An 18,270-nucleotide genomic window follows, 5' to 3' on the forward strand; every position below is an offset into this window, starting at 1 on the left:
TTCAGGAACATGACCCCAGTGAGAGTCAGCAACTTCAGGAACTGTCTCCCAGTCAGAGTCAGCACCATCAAGAATTGTCTCCCACTGAATGTGAGCACCTTCAGGAACTGACCCTCAGTGAGAGTCAGGATCTTCATGATCTGTCACGCAGTGAGAGTCAGCACCTTCAGGATCTGTAACCCAATGAGAGTCAGCACCTTCCAGAACTGACCCTCAGTGAGAGTCAGCACTTTCCAGAACAGTCCCTCGGTGAGAGTCAGGACCTTCAGGAACTGTCACCCAAATGAGAGTCAGCACCTTCAGGAACTGTCCGCAAGTGAGAGTCAGCATCTTCAGGAACTGTACCCCAGTGAGAGTCAGCACCTTCAGGAACTGGAGCCCAGTTAGAGTCAGCATCTTTAGGAACTGTCCCTCATTCAATGTCAGCACCTTCAGGAAATGTCCGCAAGTGTGAGTCAGCCCCTTCAGGAACTGTTCTCCAGTGAGAGTCAGCACCTTCAGGACCTGTAGCCCAGTTATTGTCAGCAACTTCAGGAACTGTAGCCCAGTGAGAGTCAGCAACTTCAGGAACTGTCTCCCAGGGTGAGTCAGCACCATCAGGAACATGACCCCAGTGAGAGTCAGCACCTTCAGGAATTGTCCCCCAGTTAGAGTCAGCAAATTTTGGAAATGTACCCCAATGAGAGTCAGCACCTTCCGGAACGGACCCTCAGTGAGAGTCAGGTCATTCAGGAACTGTCCGCAAGTGAGAGTCAGCACCTTCAGGAACTGTACTCCAGTGAGAGTCTTCACCTTAAGGAACTGTAGCCCAGTTGGAGTCAGTAACTTCAGGAACTGTTTCTCATTCAGAGTCAGGACCTTCAGGAACTGTTCCTCATTCAGTATCAGCTCCTTCAGGAACTGTCTGCAAGTGAGAGTCAGCACCTTCAGGAACTGTACACCAGTGAGAGTCAGCACCTTCAGGAACTGTAGCCCAGTTAGAGTCATCAACTTCAGGAACTGTAGCCCAGTGAGAGTCAGCAACTTCAGGAACTGTCTCTCATTGCGAATCAGCACCTTCAGGAACATGACCCCAGTGAGAGTCAGCACCTTCATGAACTGTCCCCCAGTTAGAGTCAGCAACTTCAGGATCTGTCTCCAACTGAGAGTGAGCACCTTCAGGAACTGTACTCCAATGAGAGTCAGCACCTTCTGGAACTGACCCTCATTGAGAGTTAGCACCTTCAGGAACTGTACCCCGATGAGATTCTGCACCTTCCGGAACTGACACTCAGTGAGAGTCAGTACCTTCATGAACTGTCATCCAGTAAGATTCAGCAAATTCAGGAACTGTCCCTCAGTGAGATTCAGCACCTTCAGGAACTGTACCCCAGTGACAATCAGCAACTTCAGGAACTGTCCCTCAGTGAGAGTCAGCACCTTCAGGAACTGTCACCCAGTGAGAATCAGAACCTTCTGGAACTGTACCCCAGTGAGAGTCAGCACCTTCAAGAACTGTCACCCAGTGAGAGTCAGCACGTTCTGGAACTGACCCTCACTGAGAGTCATCACCTTCCGGAACATCCCTCAGTGAGAGTCAGGACCTTCAGGAACTGTCCCTCATTCAGAGTCAGCACCTTCAGGAACTGTAGCCCAGTGCGAGTCAGCACCTTCAGGAACATGACCCCAGTGAGAGTCAGCAACTTCAGGAACTGTATCCCAGTGAGAGTCAGCACCTTCAAGAATCGTCTCCCAGTGAAAGTGAGCACCTTCAGGAACTGTACCCCAATGAGATTCAGCACCTTCCGGAACTGAACCTCAGTGAGAGGCAGGACCTTCAGGATCTGTCACCCAGTGAGAGTGCGCACCTTCAGGAACTGTACCCCAATGAGAGTCAGCACCTTCCTGAACTGACCCTCAGTGAGAGACAGCACCTTCCAGAACAGTCCCTCGGTGAGAGACATGACCTTCAGGTTCTGGAACCAATCGAGAGTCAGAACCTTCAGGAACTGTCCCTCATTCAGAGTCAGCTCCTTCAGGAACTGTCCGCAATTGAGAGTTTGCCACTTCAGAAACTGTACCCCACTGAGAGTCAGCACCTTCAGGAACTGTAGCCCAGTTAGAGTCAGCATCTTCAGGAACTGTAGCCCAGTGAGAGTCAGCAACTTCGGGAACTGTCTCCCAGTGCGAGTCAGCACAGTCAGGAACATGACCCCAGTGCGAGTCAGCACCGTCAGGAACATGACCCCAGTGCCAGTCAGCACCGTCAGGAACATGACCCCAGTGAGAGTCAGCAACTTCAGGAACTGTACCCCAATGAGAGTCAGCACCTTCCGGAACTGACCCTTAGTCAGAGTAAGGACCTTCAGGAACTGCCACAAGTGAGAGTCAGCACCTTCAGGAACTGTACCCGAGTAACAGTCAGCAACTTCAGGAACAGTCCCTCATTCAGAGTCAGGACCTTCAGGTACTGTTCCTCATTCAGAATCAGCACCTTCAGGAACTGACCGCCAGTGAGAGTCAGCACCTTCAGGAACTGTACCCCAGTGAGAGTCAGCAACTTCAGTATCTGTCTCTCAGTGCGACTCAGCACCTTCAGGAACATGAACCCAGTGAGAGTCGGCACCTTCAGGGACTGTCCCCCAGTTAGAGTCAGCAACTTCAGAAACTGTCTACCAATGAGAGTCAGCAACTTCAGGAACTGTCTCCCAAAGAGAGTGAGCACCTCAGGAACTGTACCCCAATGAGAGTCAGCTCCTCCTGGAACTGACCCTCATTGAGCGTCAGCCCCTTCAGGGACGGTACCCCAATGAGAGTCAGCACATTCTGGAACTGACCCTTTTGAGAGTCAGCACCTTCAGGAATTGTACCCCAGTGAGATTCAGCACCTTCCAGAACTGTCACCCAGTTAGAGTCAGCACCTTCAGGAAATATCCGCAAGTCAGAGTCAGCACCTTCAGGAACTGTACCACAGTGAGAGTCAGCACCTTCAGGAACTGTAGCCCAGTGCAAGTTAGGACCTTCAGGAACTGTCTTCCAATGAGAGTCAGCACCTTCAAGAACTGTCTCCCTGTGAGAGCGAGCACCTTCAGCAACTGTACCCCAATGAGATTCAGCACCTTCAGGAACTGTACCCCATTGAGAGCCAGCACCTTCCGGAACTGACCCTCAGTGAGAGTCAGGACCTTCAGGATCTGTCACTCAGTGAGAGTGAGCACCTTCAGGAACTGTATCCCAATGAGAGTCAGCACTTTCAGGAACTGTCCCCCAGTGAGAGTCAGCACCTTCAGGAACTGTCCATCAGTGAGAGTCAGCACCTTCAGGAACGGACCCTCACTGAGAGTCAGCACCTTCCGGAACATCCCTCAGTGAGAGTCAGGACCTCCAGGAACTGTAGCCCAGTGCGAGTCAGCACCTTCAGGAACATGACCCCAGTGAGAGTCAGTAACTTCAGGAACTGTCTCCCAGTGAGAGTCAGCACCTTCAAGAACTGTCTCCCAGTGAAAGTGAGCACCTTTAGGAACTGTACCCCTATGAGATTCAGCACCTTCCGGAACTGAACCTCAGTGAGAGGCAGGACCTTCAGGATCTGTCACCCAGTGAGAGTGAGCACCTTCAGGATCTGTACCCCAATGAGAGTCAGCACCTTCCAGAACTGACCCTCAGTGAGAGTCATCGCTTTCCAGAACAATACCTCGGTGAGAGTCAGGACCTTCAGGAACTGGACCCAAATGAGAGTCAGCACCTTCAGGAACTGTCCGCAAGTGAGAGTCATCACCTTCAGGAACTGTACCCCAGTGAGAGTCAGCACCATCAGGAACTGTAGCCCAGTTAGAGTCAGCAACTTCAGGAACTTAACCTCATTCAGAGTCAGCACCTTCAGGATCTGTCCGCAAGTGAGAGTCAGCACCTTCAGGAACTGTACCCAGTGAGAGTCAGCACCTTCAGGAACTGTAGCCCAGTTAGAGTCAGCAACTTCAGGAACTGTCTCCCAGTAAGAGTTAGCAACTTCAGGAACTGTCTCCCAATGAGAGTGAGCACATTCAGGAACAGTACCCCAATGAGAGTCAGCACCTTCTGGAACTGACCCTCATTGAGAGTCAGCATCTTCAGGATCTGTACCCCAATGAGATTCTGCTCCTTCCGGTACTGACCCTCAGTGAGAGTCAGGACCTTCAGGAACTGTCACCCAGTACGATTCAGCACCTTCAGGAACTGTCCCTCAGTGAGAGTCAGCACCTTCAGGAACTGGGCCCCTGTGAGAGTCAGCACCTTCCGGCACTGTACCCCAGTGAGAGTCAGCACCTTCAGGAACTGTCCTTTAGTGAGAGTCAGCACCTTCAGGAACTGTACCCAGTGAGAGTCAGCACCTTCAGGAACTGTAGCCCAGTTAGAGTCAGCAACTTCAGGAACTGTCTCCCAGTAAGAGTTAGCAACTTCAGGAACTGTCTCCCAATGAGAGTGAGCACATTCAGGAACTGTACCCCAATGTGACTCAGCACCTTCTGGAACTGACCCTCATTGAGAGTCAGCATCTTCAGGATCTGTACCCCAATGAGATTCTGCTCCTTCCGGTACTGACCCTCAGTGAGAGTCAGGAGCTTCAGGAACTGTCACCCAAATGAGAGTCAGCACCTTCAGGAACTGTCCGCAAGTGAGAGTCAGCATCTTCAGGAACTGTACCCCAGTGAGAGTCAGCACCTTCAGGAACTGGAGCCCAGTTAGAGTCAGCATCTTTAGGAACTGTCCCTCATTCAGTGTCAGCACCTTCAGGAAATGTCCGCAAGTGTGAGTCAGCCCCTTCAGGAAGTGTACTCCAGTGAGAGTCAGCACCTTCAGGACCTGTAGCCCAGTTAGTGTCAGCAACTTCAGGAACTGTAGCCCAGTGAGAGTCAGCATCTTCAGGAACTGTCTCCCAGGGTGAGTCAGCACCATCAGGAACATGACCCCAGTGAGAGTCAGCACCTTCAGGAATTGTCCCCCAGTTAGAGTCAGCAAATTTTGGAAATGTACCCCAATGAGAGTCAGCACCTTCCGGAACGGACCCTCAGTGAGAGTCAGGTCATTCAGGAACTGTCCGCAAGTGAGAGTCAGCACCTTCAGGAACTGTACCCCAGTGAGAGTCTTCACCTTAAGGAACTGTAGCCCAGTTGGAGTCAGTAACTTCAGGAACTGTTTCTCATTCAGAGTCAGGACCTTCAGGAACTGTTCCTCATTCAGTATCAGCTCCTTCAGGAACTGTCTGCAAGTGAGAGTCAGCACCTTCAGGAACTGTACACCAGTGAGAGTCAGCACCTTCAGGGACTGTAGCCCAGTTAGAGTCATCAACTTCAGGAACTGTAGCCCAGTGAGAGTCAGCAACTTCAGGAACTGTCTCTCATTGCGAATCAGCACCTTCAGGAACATGACCCCAGTGAGAGTCAGCACCTTCATGAACTGTCCCCCAGTTAGAGTCAGCAACTTCAGGATCTGTCTCCAACTGAGAGTGAGCACCTTCAGGAACTGACCCTCATTGAGAGTTAGCACCTTCAGGAACTGTACCCCGATGAGATTCTGCACCTTCCGGAACTGACACTCAGTGAGAGTCAGTACCTTCATGAACTGTCATCCAGTAAGATTCAGCAAATTCAGGAACTGTCCCTCAGTGAGATTCAGCACCTTCAGGAACTGTACCCCAGTGACAATCAGCAACTTCAGGAACTGTCCCTCAGTGAGAGTCAGCACCTTCAGGAACTGTCACCCAGTGAGAATCAGAACCTTCTGGAACTGTACCCCAGTGAGAGTCAGCACCTTCAAGAACTGTCACCCAGTGAGAGTCAGCACGTTCTGGAACTGACCCTCACTGAGAGTCATCACCTTCCGGAACATCCCTCAGTGAGAGTCAGGACCTTCAGGAACTGTCCCTCATTCAGAGTCAGCACCTTCAGGAACTGTAGCCCAGTGCGAGTCAGCACCTTCAGGAACATGACCCCAGTGAGAGTCAGCAACTTCAGGAACTGTATCCCAGTGAGAGTCAGCACCTTCAAGAATCGTCTCCCAGTGAAAGTGAGCACCTTCAGGAACTGTACCCCAATGAGATTCAGCACCTTCCGGAACTGAACCTCAGTGAGAGGCAGGACCTTCAGGATCTGTCACCCAGTGAGAGTGCGCACCTTCAGGAACTGTACCCCAATGAGAGTCAGCACCTTCCTGAACTGACCCTCAGTGAGAGACAGCACCTTCCAGAACAGTCCCTCGGTGAGAGACATGACCTTCAGGTTCTGGAACCATTCGAGAGTCAGAACCTTCAGGAACTGTCCCTCATTCAGAGTCAGCTCCTTCAGGAACTGTCCGCAATTGAGAGTTTGCCACTTCAGAAACTGTACCCCACTGTGAGTCAGCACCTTCAGGAACTGTAGCCCAGTTAGAGTCAGCATCTTCAGGAACTGTAGCCCAGTGAGAGTCAGCAACTTCGGGAACTGTCTCCCAGTGCGAGTCAGCACAGTCAGGAACATGACCCCAGTGCGAGTCAGCACCGTCAGGAACATGACCCCAGTGCGAGTCAGCACCGTCAGGAACATGACCCCAGTGAGAGTCAGCAACTTCAGGAACTGTACCCCAATGAGAGTCAGCACCTTCCGGAACTGACCCTTAGTCAGAGTAAGGACCTTCAGGAACTGCCACAAGTGAGAGTCAGCACCTTCAGGAACTGTACCCGAGTGACAGTCAGCAACTTCAGGAACAGTCCCTCATTCAGAGTCAGGACCTTCAGGTACTGTTCCTCATTCAGAATCAGCACCTTCAGGAACTGACCGCAAGTGAGAGTCAGCACCTTCAGGAACTGTACCCCAGTGAGAGTCAGCAACTTCAGTATCTGTCTCTCAGTGCGACTCAGCACCTTCAGTTACATGAACCCAGTGAGAGTCGGCACCTTCAGGGACTGTCCCCCAGTTAGAGTCAGCAACTTCAGGAACTGTCTACCAATGAGAGTCAGCAACTTCAGGAACTGTCTCCCAAAGAGAGTGAGCACCTCAGGAACTGTACCCCAATGAGAGTCAGCTCCTCCTGCAACTGACCCTCATTGAGCGTCAGCCCCTTCAGGGACGGTACCCCAATGAGAGTCAGCACATTCTGGAACTGACCCTTTTGAGAGTCAGCACCTTCAGGAATTGTACCCCAGTGAGATTCAGCACCTTCCAGAACTGTCACCCAGTTAGAGTCAGCACCTTCAGGAAATATCCGCAAGTCAGAGTCAGCACCTTCAGGAACTGTACCACAGTGAGAGTCAGCACCTTCAGGAACTGTAGCCCAGTGCAAGTTAGGACCTTCAGGAACTGTCTTCCAATGAGAGTCAGCACCTTCAAGAACTGTCTCCCTGTGAGAGCGAGCACCTTCAGCAACTGTACCCCAATGAGATTCAGCACCTTCAGGAACTGTACCCCATTGAGAGCCAGCACCTTCCGGAACTGACCCTCAGTGAGAGTCAGGACCTTCAGGATCTGTCACTCAGTGAGAGTGAGCACCTTCAGGAACTGTATCCCAATGAGAGTCAGCACTTTCAGGAACTGTCCCCCAGTGAGAGTCAGCACCTTCAGGAACTGTCCATCAGTGAGAGTCAGCACCTTCAGGAACGGACCCTCACTGAGAGTCAGCACCTTCCGGAACATCCCTCAGTGAGAGTCAGGACCTCCAGGAACTGTAGCCCAGTGCGAGTCAGTAACTTCAGGAACTGTCTCCCAGTGAGAGTCAGCACCTTCAGGAACTGTCTCCCAGTGAAAGTGAGCACCTTTAGGAACTGTACCCCTATGAGATTCAGCACCTTCCGGAACTGAACCTCAGTGAGAGGCAGGACCTTCAGGATCTGTCACCCAGTGAGAATGAGCACCTTCAGGATCTGTACCCCAATGAGAGTCAGCACCTTCCAGAACTGACCCTCAGTGAGAGTCATCGCTTTCCAGAACAATACCTCGGTGAGAGTCAGGACCTTCAGGAACTGGACCCAAATGAGAGTCAGCACCTTCAGGAACTGTCCGCAAGTGAGAGTCATCACCTTCAGGAACTGTACCCCAGTGAGAGTCAGCACCATCAGGAACTGTAGCCCAGTTAGAGTCAGCAACTTCAGGAACTGAACCTCATTCAGAGCAAGCACCTTCAGGAAATGTCCCTCATTCAGAGTCAGCACCTTCAGGATCTGTCCGCAAGTGAGAGTCAGCACCTTCAGGAACTGTACCCAGTGAGAGTCAGCACCTTCAGGAACTGTAGCCCAGTTAGAGTCAGCAACTTCAGGAACTGTCTCCCAGTAAGAGTTAGCAACTTCAGGAACTGTCTCCCAATGAGAGTGAGCACATTCAGGAACTGTACCCCAATGAGACTCAGCACCTTCTGGAACTGACCCTCATTGAGAGTCAGCATCTTCAGGATCTGTACCCCAATGAGATTCTGCTCCTTCCGGTACTGACCCTCATTGAGAGTCAGGACCTTCAGGAACTGTCACCCAGTACGATTCAGCACCTTCAGGAACTGTCCCTCAGTGAGAGTCAGCACCTTCAGGAACTGTGCCCCTGTGAGAGTCAGCACCTTCCGGCACTGTACCCCAGTGAGAGTCAGCACCTTCAGGAACTGTCAATTAGTGAGAGTCAGCACCTTCAGGAACTGTACCCCAGTGAGAGTCAGCAACTTCAGGAACTGTACCTCAGTGAGAGTGAGCACCTTCAGGAACTTACACCCAGTGAGAATCAGAACCTTCTGGAACTGTACCCCAGTGAGAGTCAGCACCTTCAGGAACTGTCATCCAGTGAGAGTTAGCACCTTCTGGCACTGACTCTCACAGAGTCAGCACCTTCCGGAACATCCCTCAGTGAGATTCAGCACCTTCTGGAACTGTCCCTCAGAAAGAGTCAGGACCTTCAGGAACTGTCCCTCATTCAGACTCAGCACCTTCAGGAACTTTAGCCCAGTGCGAGTCAGCACCTTCAGGAACATGACCCCAGTGAGTGTCAGCAACTTCAGGAACTGTCTCCCAGTGAAAGTCAGCACCTTCAAGAACTGTCTCCCAGTGAAAGTGAGCACCTCCAGGAACTGTACCCCATTGAGATTCAGCACCTTCCGGAACTGAACCTCAGTGAGAGGAAGGACCTTCAGGATCTGTCACCCAGTGAGAGTACGCACCTTCAGGAACTGTACCCCAATGAGAGTCAGCACCTTCCTGAACTGACCCTCTTTGAGAGTCAGCACCTTCCAGAACAGTCCCTCGGTGAGAGTCAGCACCTTGAGGAACTGTCCGCAAGTGAGAGTCTGCACATTCAGGAACTGTACCCCAGTGAGAGTCAGCACGTTCAGCAACTGTAGCCCAGTTAGAGTCAGCAACTTCAGGAACTGTCCCTCATTCAGAGTCAGCACCTTCAGGGACTGTCCCTCATTCAGAGTCAGCACCTTCAGGAACTGTCCGCAAGTGAGATTCTGCCCCTTCAGAAACTGTACCCCACTGAGAGTCAGCACCTTCAGGAACAGTAGCCCAGTAAGAGTCAGCAACTTCAGGAATGGTAGCTCAGTGAGATTCAGCTCCTTCCGGAATTGTCCCTCAGTTAGTATCAGCACATTCAGGAACTGTCCCTCTTTCAGATACAGCACCATCAAGAACTGTCTCCCAGTGAATGTGAGTAACTTCAGGAACTGACCCTCATTGAGATTCAGCATCTTCATGATCTGTCCCGCAGTGAGAGTCAGCACCTTCAGGATCTGTACCCCAATGTGAGTCAGCACCTTCCAGAACTGACCCTCAGTGAGAGTCAGCACTTTCCAGAACAGTCCCTCGGTGAGAGTCAGGACCTTCAGGAACTGGACCCAAATGAGAGTCAGCACCTTCAGGAACTGTCCGCAAGTGAGAGTCAGCATCTTCAGGAACTGTATCCCAGTGAGAGTCAGCACCTTCAGGAACTGTAGCCCAGTTAGAGTCAGCACCTTTAGGAACTGTCCCTCATTCAGAGTCAGCACCTTCAGGAACTGTCCGCAAGTGAGAGACAGCCCCTTCAGGAACTGTACTCCAGTCCGAGTCAGCACCTTCAGGAACTGTAGCCCAGTAGAGTCAGCAACTTCAGGAACTGTCTCCCAGTCAGATTCAGCACCATCAAGAACTGTCTCCCATTGAATGTGAGCACCTTCAGGAACTGACCCTCAGTGAGAGTCAAGATCTTCATGATCTGTCACGCAGTGAGAGTCAGCACCTTCAGGATCTGTACCCCAATGAGAGTCAGCAACTTCCAGAACTGACCCTCAGTGAGATCTGCACTTTCCAGAACAGTCCCTCAGTGAGAGTCAGGACCTTCAGGAACTGGACCCAAATGAGAGTCAGCACCTTCAGGAACTGTACCCAGTGAGAGTCAGCACCTTCGGGAACTGTAGCCCAGTTAGAGTCAGCAACTTCAGGAACTGTAGCCCAGTGAGAGTCAGCAACTTCAGGAACTGTACCCCAGTTAGAGTCAGCAACTTCAGGAAATGTCTCCCAGTGAGAGTGAGCACCTTCAGGAACTGTACCCCAATAAGACTCAGCACCTTCCTGAACTGACCCTCAGTGAGAGTCAGCACCTTCCAGAACAGTCTCTCGGTGAGAGTCAGGACCTTCAGGAACTGGACACAATCGAGCGTCAGCACCTTCTGGAACTGTCCGCAAGTGAGAGTCAGCACCTTCAGGAACTGTAGCCCAGTGATAGTAAGCACCATCAGCAACTGTAGCCCAGTTAGAGTCAGCAACTTCAGGAACTGTCCCTCATTCAGAGTCAGCACCTTCAGGGACTGTCCCTCATTCAGAGTCAGCACCTTCAGGAACTGTCCGCAAGTGAGATTCTGACCCTTCAGAAACTGTAGCCCACTGAGATTCAGCACCTTCAGGAACTGTCCCTCAGTGAAAGTCAGCACCTTCAGGAACTGTCCCTCATTCAGAGTCAGCACCTTCTGGAACTGTAGCCAAGTGCGAGTCAGCACCTTCAGGAACATGACCCCAGTGAGAGTCAGCAACTTCAGGAACTGTCTCCCAATCAGATTCAGCACCATCAAGAACTGTCTCCCAGTGAATGTGAGCACCGTCAGGAACTGACCCTCAGTGAGAGTCAGGATCTTCATGATCTGTCATGCAGTGAGAGTCAGCACCTTCAGGATCTGTACCCCAATGAGAGTCAGCACCTTCCAGAACTGACCCTCAGTGAGAGTCTGCACTTTCCAGAACAGTCCCTCAGTTAGAGTCAGGACCTTCAGGAACTGGACCCAAATGAGAGTCAGCACCTTCAGGAACTGTACCCAGTGAGAGTCAGCACCTTCAGGAACTGTAGCCCAGTTAGATTCAGCAACTACAGGAACTGTAGCCCAGTGAGAGTCAGCAACTTCAGGAACTGTCTCCCAGTTCGAGTCAGCACCATCAGGAGCATGACCCCAGTGAGAGTCAGCACCATCAGGAGCATGACCCCAGTGAGAGTCAGCACCTTCAGGAACTGTAGCCCAGTTAGAGTCAGCAACTTCAGGAACTGTCTCCCAGTGAGAGTTAGCAACTTCAGGAACTGTCTCCCAGTGAGAGTGAGCACCTTAGGAACTGTACCCCAATGAGACTCTGCACCTTCTGGAAATGACCCTCATTGAGAGTCAGCATCTTCAGGAACTGTACCCCAATGAGATTCTGCACCTTCCGGAACTGACTCTCAGTGAGAATCAGGACCTTCAGGAACTGTCACCAAGTAAGATTCAGCAGCTTCAGGAACTGTCCCTCTGTGAGAGTCAGCACCTTCAGGAACTGTACCCCTGTGAGAGTCAGCACCTTCCGGCACTGTACCCCAGTGAGTGTCAGCACCTTCAGGAACTGTCCCTTAGTGAGAGTAAGCACCTTCAGGAACTGTACCCAACTAAGAGTCAGCAACTTCAGGAACTGTCCCTCAGCGAGAGTGAGCACCTTCAGGAACTGTCACCCAGTGAGAATCAGAACCTTCTGGAACTGTACCCCAGTGAGAGTCAGCACCTTCAGGAACTGTCACCCACTGAGAGTCAGCACCTTCTGGCACTGACCCTCACTGAGAGTCAGCACCTTCCGGAACATCCCTCAGTGATATTCAGCCCCTTCCGGAACTGTCCCTCAGTAAGAGTCAGAACCTTCAGGAACTGTCCGACATTCAGACTCAGCACCTTCAGGAACTGTAGCCCAGTGCGAGTCAGCACCTTCAGGAACATGACCCCAGTGAGAGTCAGCAACTTCAGGAAGTGCCTCCCCGTGAGAGTCAGCACCTTCAAGAACTGTCTCCCAGTGAAAGTGAGCACCTCCAGGAACTGTACCCCATTGAGATTCAGCATCTTCCGGAACTGAACCTCAGTGAGAGGCAGGACCTTCAGGATCGGTCACCCAGTGAGAGTGCGCACATTCAGGAACTGCACCCCAATGAGGGTCAGCACATTCCAGAACTGACCCTCAGTGAGAGTCAGCACCTTCCAGAACTGTCCCTCGGTGAGAGTCAGCACCTTCAGCAACTGTAGCCCAGTTAGAGTCAGCAACTTCAGGAACTGTCCCTCATTCAGAGTCAGCACCTTCAGGGACTGTCCCTCATTCAGAGTCAGCACCTTCAGGAACTGTCCGCAAGGGAGATTCTGCCCCTTCAGAATCTGTACCCCACCGAGTGTCAGCACCTTCAGGAACAGTCGCCCAGTTAGAGTCAGCAACTTCAGGAATGGTAGCCCAGTGAGATTCAGCACCTTCCGGAACTGTCCCTCAGTGAGAATCAGCAACTTCAGGAACTGTCCCTCATTCAGAGTCAGCACCTTCAGGAACTGTAGCCCAGTGCGAGTCAGCACCTTCAGGAACATGACCCCAGTGAGAGTCAGCAACTTCAGGAACTGTCTCCCAGTCAGAGTCAGCACCATCAAGAACTGTCTCCCAGTGAATGTGAGCACCTTCTGGAACTGACCCTCAGTGAGAGTCAGGATCTTCATGATCTGTCACGCAGTGGGAGTCAGCACCTTCAGGATCTGTACCCCAATGAGAGTCAGCACCTTCCAGAACTGACCCTCAGTGAGAGTCAGCACTTTCCAGAACAGTCCCTCGGTGAGAGCCAGGACCTTCAGGAACTGGACCCAAATGAGAGTCAGCACCTTCAGGAACTGTCCGCAAGTGAGAGTCAGCATCTTCAGGAACTGTACCCCCGTGAGAGTCAGCACCTTCAGGAACTGTAGCCCAGTTAGATTCAGCATCTTTAGTAACTGTCCCTCATTCAGTGTCAGCACCTTCAGGAACTGTCCGCAAGTGAGAGTCAGCCCCTTCAGGAACGATACTCCAGTGAGAGTCAGCACCTTCAGGAACTGTGGCCCAGTTAGAGTCAGCAACTTCAGGAACTGTAGCCCAGTGAGAGTCAGCAACTTCAGGAACTGTCTCCCAGTGCGAGTCAGCACCATCAGGAACATGACCCCAGTGAGAGTCAGCACCTTCAGGAATTGTCCCCCAGTTAGAGTCAGCAAATTTTGGAAATGTACCCCAATGAGAGTCAGCACCTTCCGGAACGGACCCTCAGTGAGAGTCAGGACATTCAGGAACTGTCCGCAAGTGAGAGTCAGCTCCTTCAGGAACTGTACCCCAGTGAGAGTCTTCACCTTAAGGAACTGTAGCCCAGTTGGAGTCAGTAACTTCAGGAACTGTTTCTCATTCAGAGTCAGGACCTTCAGGAACTGTTCCTCATTCAGTATCAGCTCCTTCAGGAACTGTCTGCAAGTGAGAGTCAGCACCTTCAGGAACTGTACACCAGTGAGAGTCAGCACCTTCAGGAACTGTAGCCCAGTTAGAGTCATCAACTTCAGGAACTGTAGCCCAGTGAGAGTCAGCAACTTCAGGAACTGTCTCTCATTGCGAATCAGCACCTTCAGGAACATGACCCCAGTGAGAGTCAGCACCTTCATGAACTGTCCCCCAGTTAGAGTCAGCAACTTCAGGATCTGTCTCCAACTGAGAGTGAGCACCTTCAGGAACTGTACTCCAATGAGAGTCAGCACCTTCTGGAACTGACCCTCATTGAGAGTTAGCACCTTCAGGAACTGTACCCCGATGAGATTCTGCACCTTCCGGAACTGACACTCAGTGAGTGTCAGGACCTTCATAAACTGTCACCCTGTAAGATTCAGCAAATTCAGGAACTGTCCCTCAGTGAGATTCAGCACCTTCAGGAACTGTACCCCAGTGACAATCAGCAACTTCAGGAACTGTCCCTCAGTGAGAGTGAGCACCTTCAGGAACTGTCACCCAGAGAGAATCAGAACCTTCTGGAACTGTACCCCAGTGAGAGTCAGCACCGTCAAGAACTGTCACCCAGTGAAAGTCAGCACGTTCTGGAACTGACCCTCACTGAGAGTCAGCACCTTCCGGAACATCCCTCAGTGAGAGTCAGGACCTTCAGGAACTGTCCCTCATTCAGAGTCAGCACCTTCAGGAACTGTAGCCCAGTGCGAGTCAGCACCTTCAGGAACATGACCCCAGTGAGAGTCAGCAACTTCAGGAACTGTATCCCAGTGAGAGTCAGCACCTTCAAGAATCGTCTCCCAGTGAAAGTGAGCACCTTCAGGTTTTGTACTCCAATGAGATTCAGCACCTTCCGGAACTGAACCTCAGTGAGAGGCAGGACCTTCAGGATCTGTCACCCAGTGAGAGTGCATACCTTCAGGAACTGTACCCCAATGAGAGTCAGCACCTTCCTGAACTGACCCTCAGTGAGAGACAGCACCTTCCAGAACAGTCCCTCGGTGAGAGACATGAACTTCAGGTTCTGGAACCAATTGAGAGTCAGAACCTTCAGGAACTGTCCGCAAGTGAGAGTCAGCACCTTCAGCAACTCTAGCCCAGTTAGAGTCAGCAACTTCAGGAACTGTCCCTCATTCAGAGTCAGCTCCTTCAGGAACTGTCCGCAATTGAGAGTTTGCCACTTCAGAAACTGTACCCCACTGAGAGTCAGCACCTTCAGGAACTGTAGCCCAGTTAGAGTCAGCATTTTCAGGAACTGTAGCCCAGTGAGAGTCAGCAACTTCGGGAACTGTCTCCCAGTGCGAGTCAGCACAGTCAGGAACATGACCCCAGTGCGAGTCAGCACCGTCAGGAACATGACCCCAGTGCGAGTCAGCACCGTCAGGAACATGACCCCAGTGAGAGTCAGCAACTTCAGGAACTGTACCCCAATGAGAATCAGCACCTTCCGGAACTGACCCTTAGTCAGAGTAAGGACCTTCAGGAACTGCCAGAAATGAGAGTCAGCACCTTCAGGAACTGTACCCGAGTGACAGTCAGCAACTTCAGGAACAGTCCCTCATTCAGAGTCAGGACCTTCAGGAACTGTTCCTCATTCAGAATCAGCACCTACAGGAACTGACCGCAAGTGAGAGTCAGCAACTTCAGTATCTGTCTCTCAGTGCGACTCAGCACCTTCAGGAACATGAACCCAGTGAGAGTCGGCACCTTCAGGGACTGTCCCCCAGTTAGAGTCAGCAACTTCAGGAACTGTCTACCAATGAGAGTCAGCAACTTCAGGAACTGTCTCCCAAAGAGAGTGAGCACCTCAGGAACTGTACCCCAATGAGAGTCAGCTCCTCCTGGAACTGACCCTCATTGAGAGTCAGCCCCTTCAGGGACGGTACCCCAATGAGAGTCAGCACATTCTGGAACTGACCCTTTTGAGAGTCAGCACCTTCAGGAATTGTACCCCAGTGAGATTCAGCACCTTCCAGAACTGTCACCCAGTTAGAGTCAGCACCTTCAGGAACTGTCCCTCAGTGAGAGTCAGCACCTTCAGGAAATATCCGCAAGTCAGAGTCAGCACCTTCAGGAACTGTACCACAGTGAGAGTCAGCACCTTCAGGAACTGTAGCCCAGTGCAAGTTAGGACCTTCAGGAACTGTCTTCCAATGAGAGTCAGCACCTTCAAGAACTGTCTCCCTGTGAGAGCGAGCACCTTCAGCAACTGTACCCCAATGAGATTCAGCACCTTCAGGAACTGTACCCCATTGAGAGCCAGCACCTTCCGGAACTGACCCTCAGTGAGAGTCAGGACCTTCAGGATCTGTCACTCAGTGAGAGTGAGCACCTTCAGGAACTGTATCCCAATGAGAGTCAGCACTTTCAGGAACTGTCCTCCAGTGAGAGTCAGCACCTTCAGGAACTGTCCATCAGTGAGAGTCAGCACCTTCAGGAACGGACCCTCACTGAGAGTCAGCACCTTCCGGAACATCCCTCAGTCAGATTCAGCACCTTCCGGAAATTTCACTCAGTGAGAGTCAGGACCTTCAGGAACTGTAGCCCAGTGCGAGTCAGCACCTTCAGGAACATGACCCCAGTGAGAGTCAGTAACTTCAGGAACTGTCTCCCAGTGAGAGTCAGCACCTTCAAGAACTGTCTCCCAATGAAAGTGAGCACCTTTAGGAACTGTACCCCTATGAGATTCAGCACCTTCCGGAACTGAACCTCAGTGAGAGTCAGGACCTTCAGGATCTGTCACCCAGTGAGAGTGAGCACCTTCAGGATCTGTACCCCAATGAGAGTCAGCACCTTCCAGAACTGACCCTCAGTGAGAGTCATCACTTTCCAGAACAATCCCTCGGTGAGAGTCAGGACCTTCAGGAACTGGACCCAAATGAGAGTCAGCACCTTCAGGATCTGTCCGCAAGTGAGAGTCAGCACCGTCAGGAACTGTGCCCAGTGAGAGTCAGCACCTTCAGGACCTGTAGCCCAGTTAGAGTCAGCAACTTCAGGAACTGTCTCCCAGTAAGAGTTAGCAACTTCAGGAACTGTCTCCCAATGAGAGTGAGCACATTCAGGAACTGTACCCCAATGAGACTCAGCACCTTCTGGAACTGACCCTCATTGAGAGTCAGCATCTTCAGGATCTGTACCCCAATGAGATTCTGCTCCTTCCGGTACTGACCCTCAGTGAGAGTCAGGACCTTCAGGAACTGTCACCCAGTACGATTCAGCACCTTCAGGAACTGTCCCTCAGTGAGAGTCAGCACCTTCAGGAACTGTACCCCTGTGAGAGTCAGCACCTTCCGGCACTGTACCCCAGTGAGAGTCAGCACCTTCAGGAACTGTCCTTTAGTGAGAGTCAGCACCTTCAGGAACTGTACCCCAGTGAGAGTCAGCAACTTCAGGAACTGTCCCTCAGTGAGAGTGAGCACCTTCAGGAACTGACAACCAGTGAGAATCAGAACCTTCTGGAACTGTTCCCCAGTGAGAGTCAGCACCTTCAGGAACTGTCATCCAGTGAGAATTAGCAACTTCTGGCACTGACTCTCACAGAGTCAGCACCTTCCGGAACATCCCTCAGTGAGATTCAGCACCTTCCGGAACTGTCCCTCAGAAAGAGTCAGGACCTTCAGGAACTGTCCCTCATTCAGACTCAGCACCTTCAGGAACTTTAGCCCAGTGCAAATCAGCACCTTCAGGAACATGACCCCAGTGAGTGTCAGCAACTTCAGGAACTGTCTCCCAGTGAAAGTCAGCACCTTCAAGAACTGTCTCCCAGTGAAAGTGAGCTCCTCCAGGAACTGTACCCCATTGAGATTCAGCACCTTCCGGAACTGAACCTCAGTGAGAGGAAGGACCTTCAGGATCTGTCACCCAGTGAGAGTACGCACCTTCAGGAACTGTACCCCAATGAGAGTCAGCACCTTCCTGAACTGACCCTCTTTGAGAGTCAGCACCTTCCAGAACAGTCCCTCGGTGAGAGTCAGCACCTTGAGGAACTGTCCGCAAGTGAGAGTCAGCACATTCAGGAACTGTACCCCAGTGAGAGTCAGCACCTTCAGCAACTGTAGCCCAGTTAGAGTCAGCAACTTCAGGAACTGTCCCTCATTCAGAGTCAGCACCTTCAGGGACTGTCCCTCATTCAGAGTCAGCACCTTCAGGAACTGTCCGCAAGTGAGATTCTGCCCCTTCAGAAACTGTACCCCACTGAGAGTCAGCACCTTCAGGAACAGTAGCCCAGTAAGAGTCAGCAACTTCAGGAACGGTAGCCCAGTGAGATTCAGCTCCTTCCGGAATTGTCCCTTAGTTAGTATCAGCACATTCAGGCACTGTCCCTCTTTCAGATACAGCACCTTCAGGAACTGTTGCCCAGTACGAGTCAGCACCATCAAGAACTGTCTCCCAGTGAATGTGAGTAACTTCAGGAACTGACCCTCAATGAGATTCAGGATCTTCATCATCTGTCCCGCAGTGAGAGTCAGCACCTTCAGGATCTGTACCCCAATGAGAGTCAGCACCTTCCAGAACTGACCCTCAGTGAGAGTCAGCACTTTCCAGAACAGTCCCTC

The sequence above is a fragment of the Carcharodon carcharias genome, chromosome 34 (genome assembly GCF_017639515.1).
Source record: "Carcharodon carcharias isolate sCarCar2 chromosome 34, sCarCar2.pri, whole genome shotgun sequence".
In the NCBI taxonomy this organism is placed as follows: domain Eukaryota; kingdom Metazoa; phylum Chordata; class Chondrichthyes; order Lamniformes; family Lamnidae; genus Carcharodon; species Carcharodon carcharias.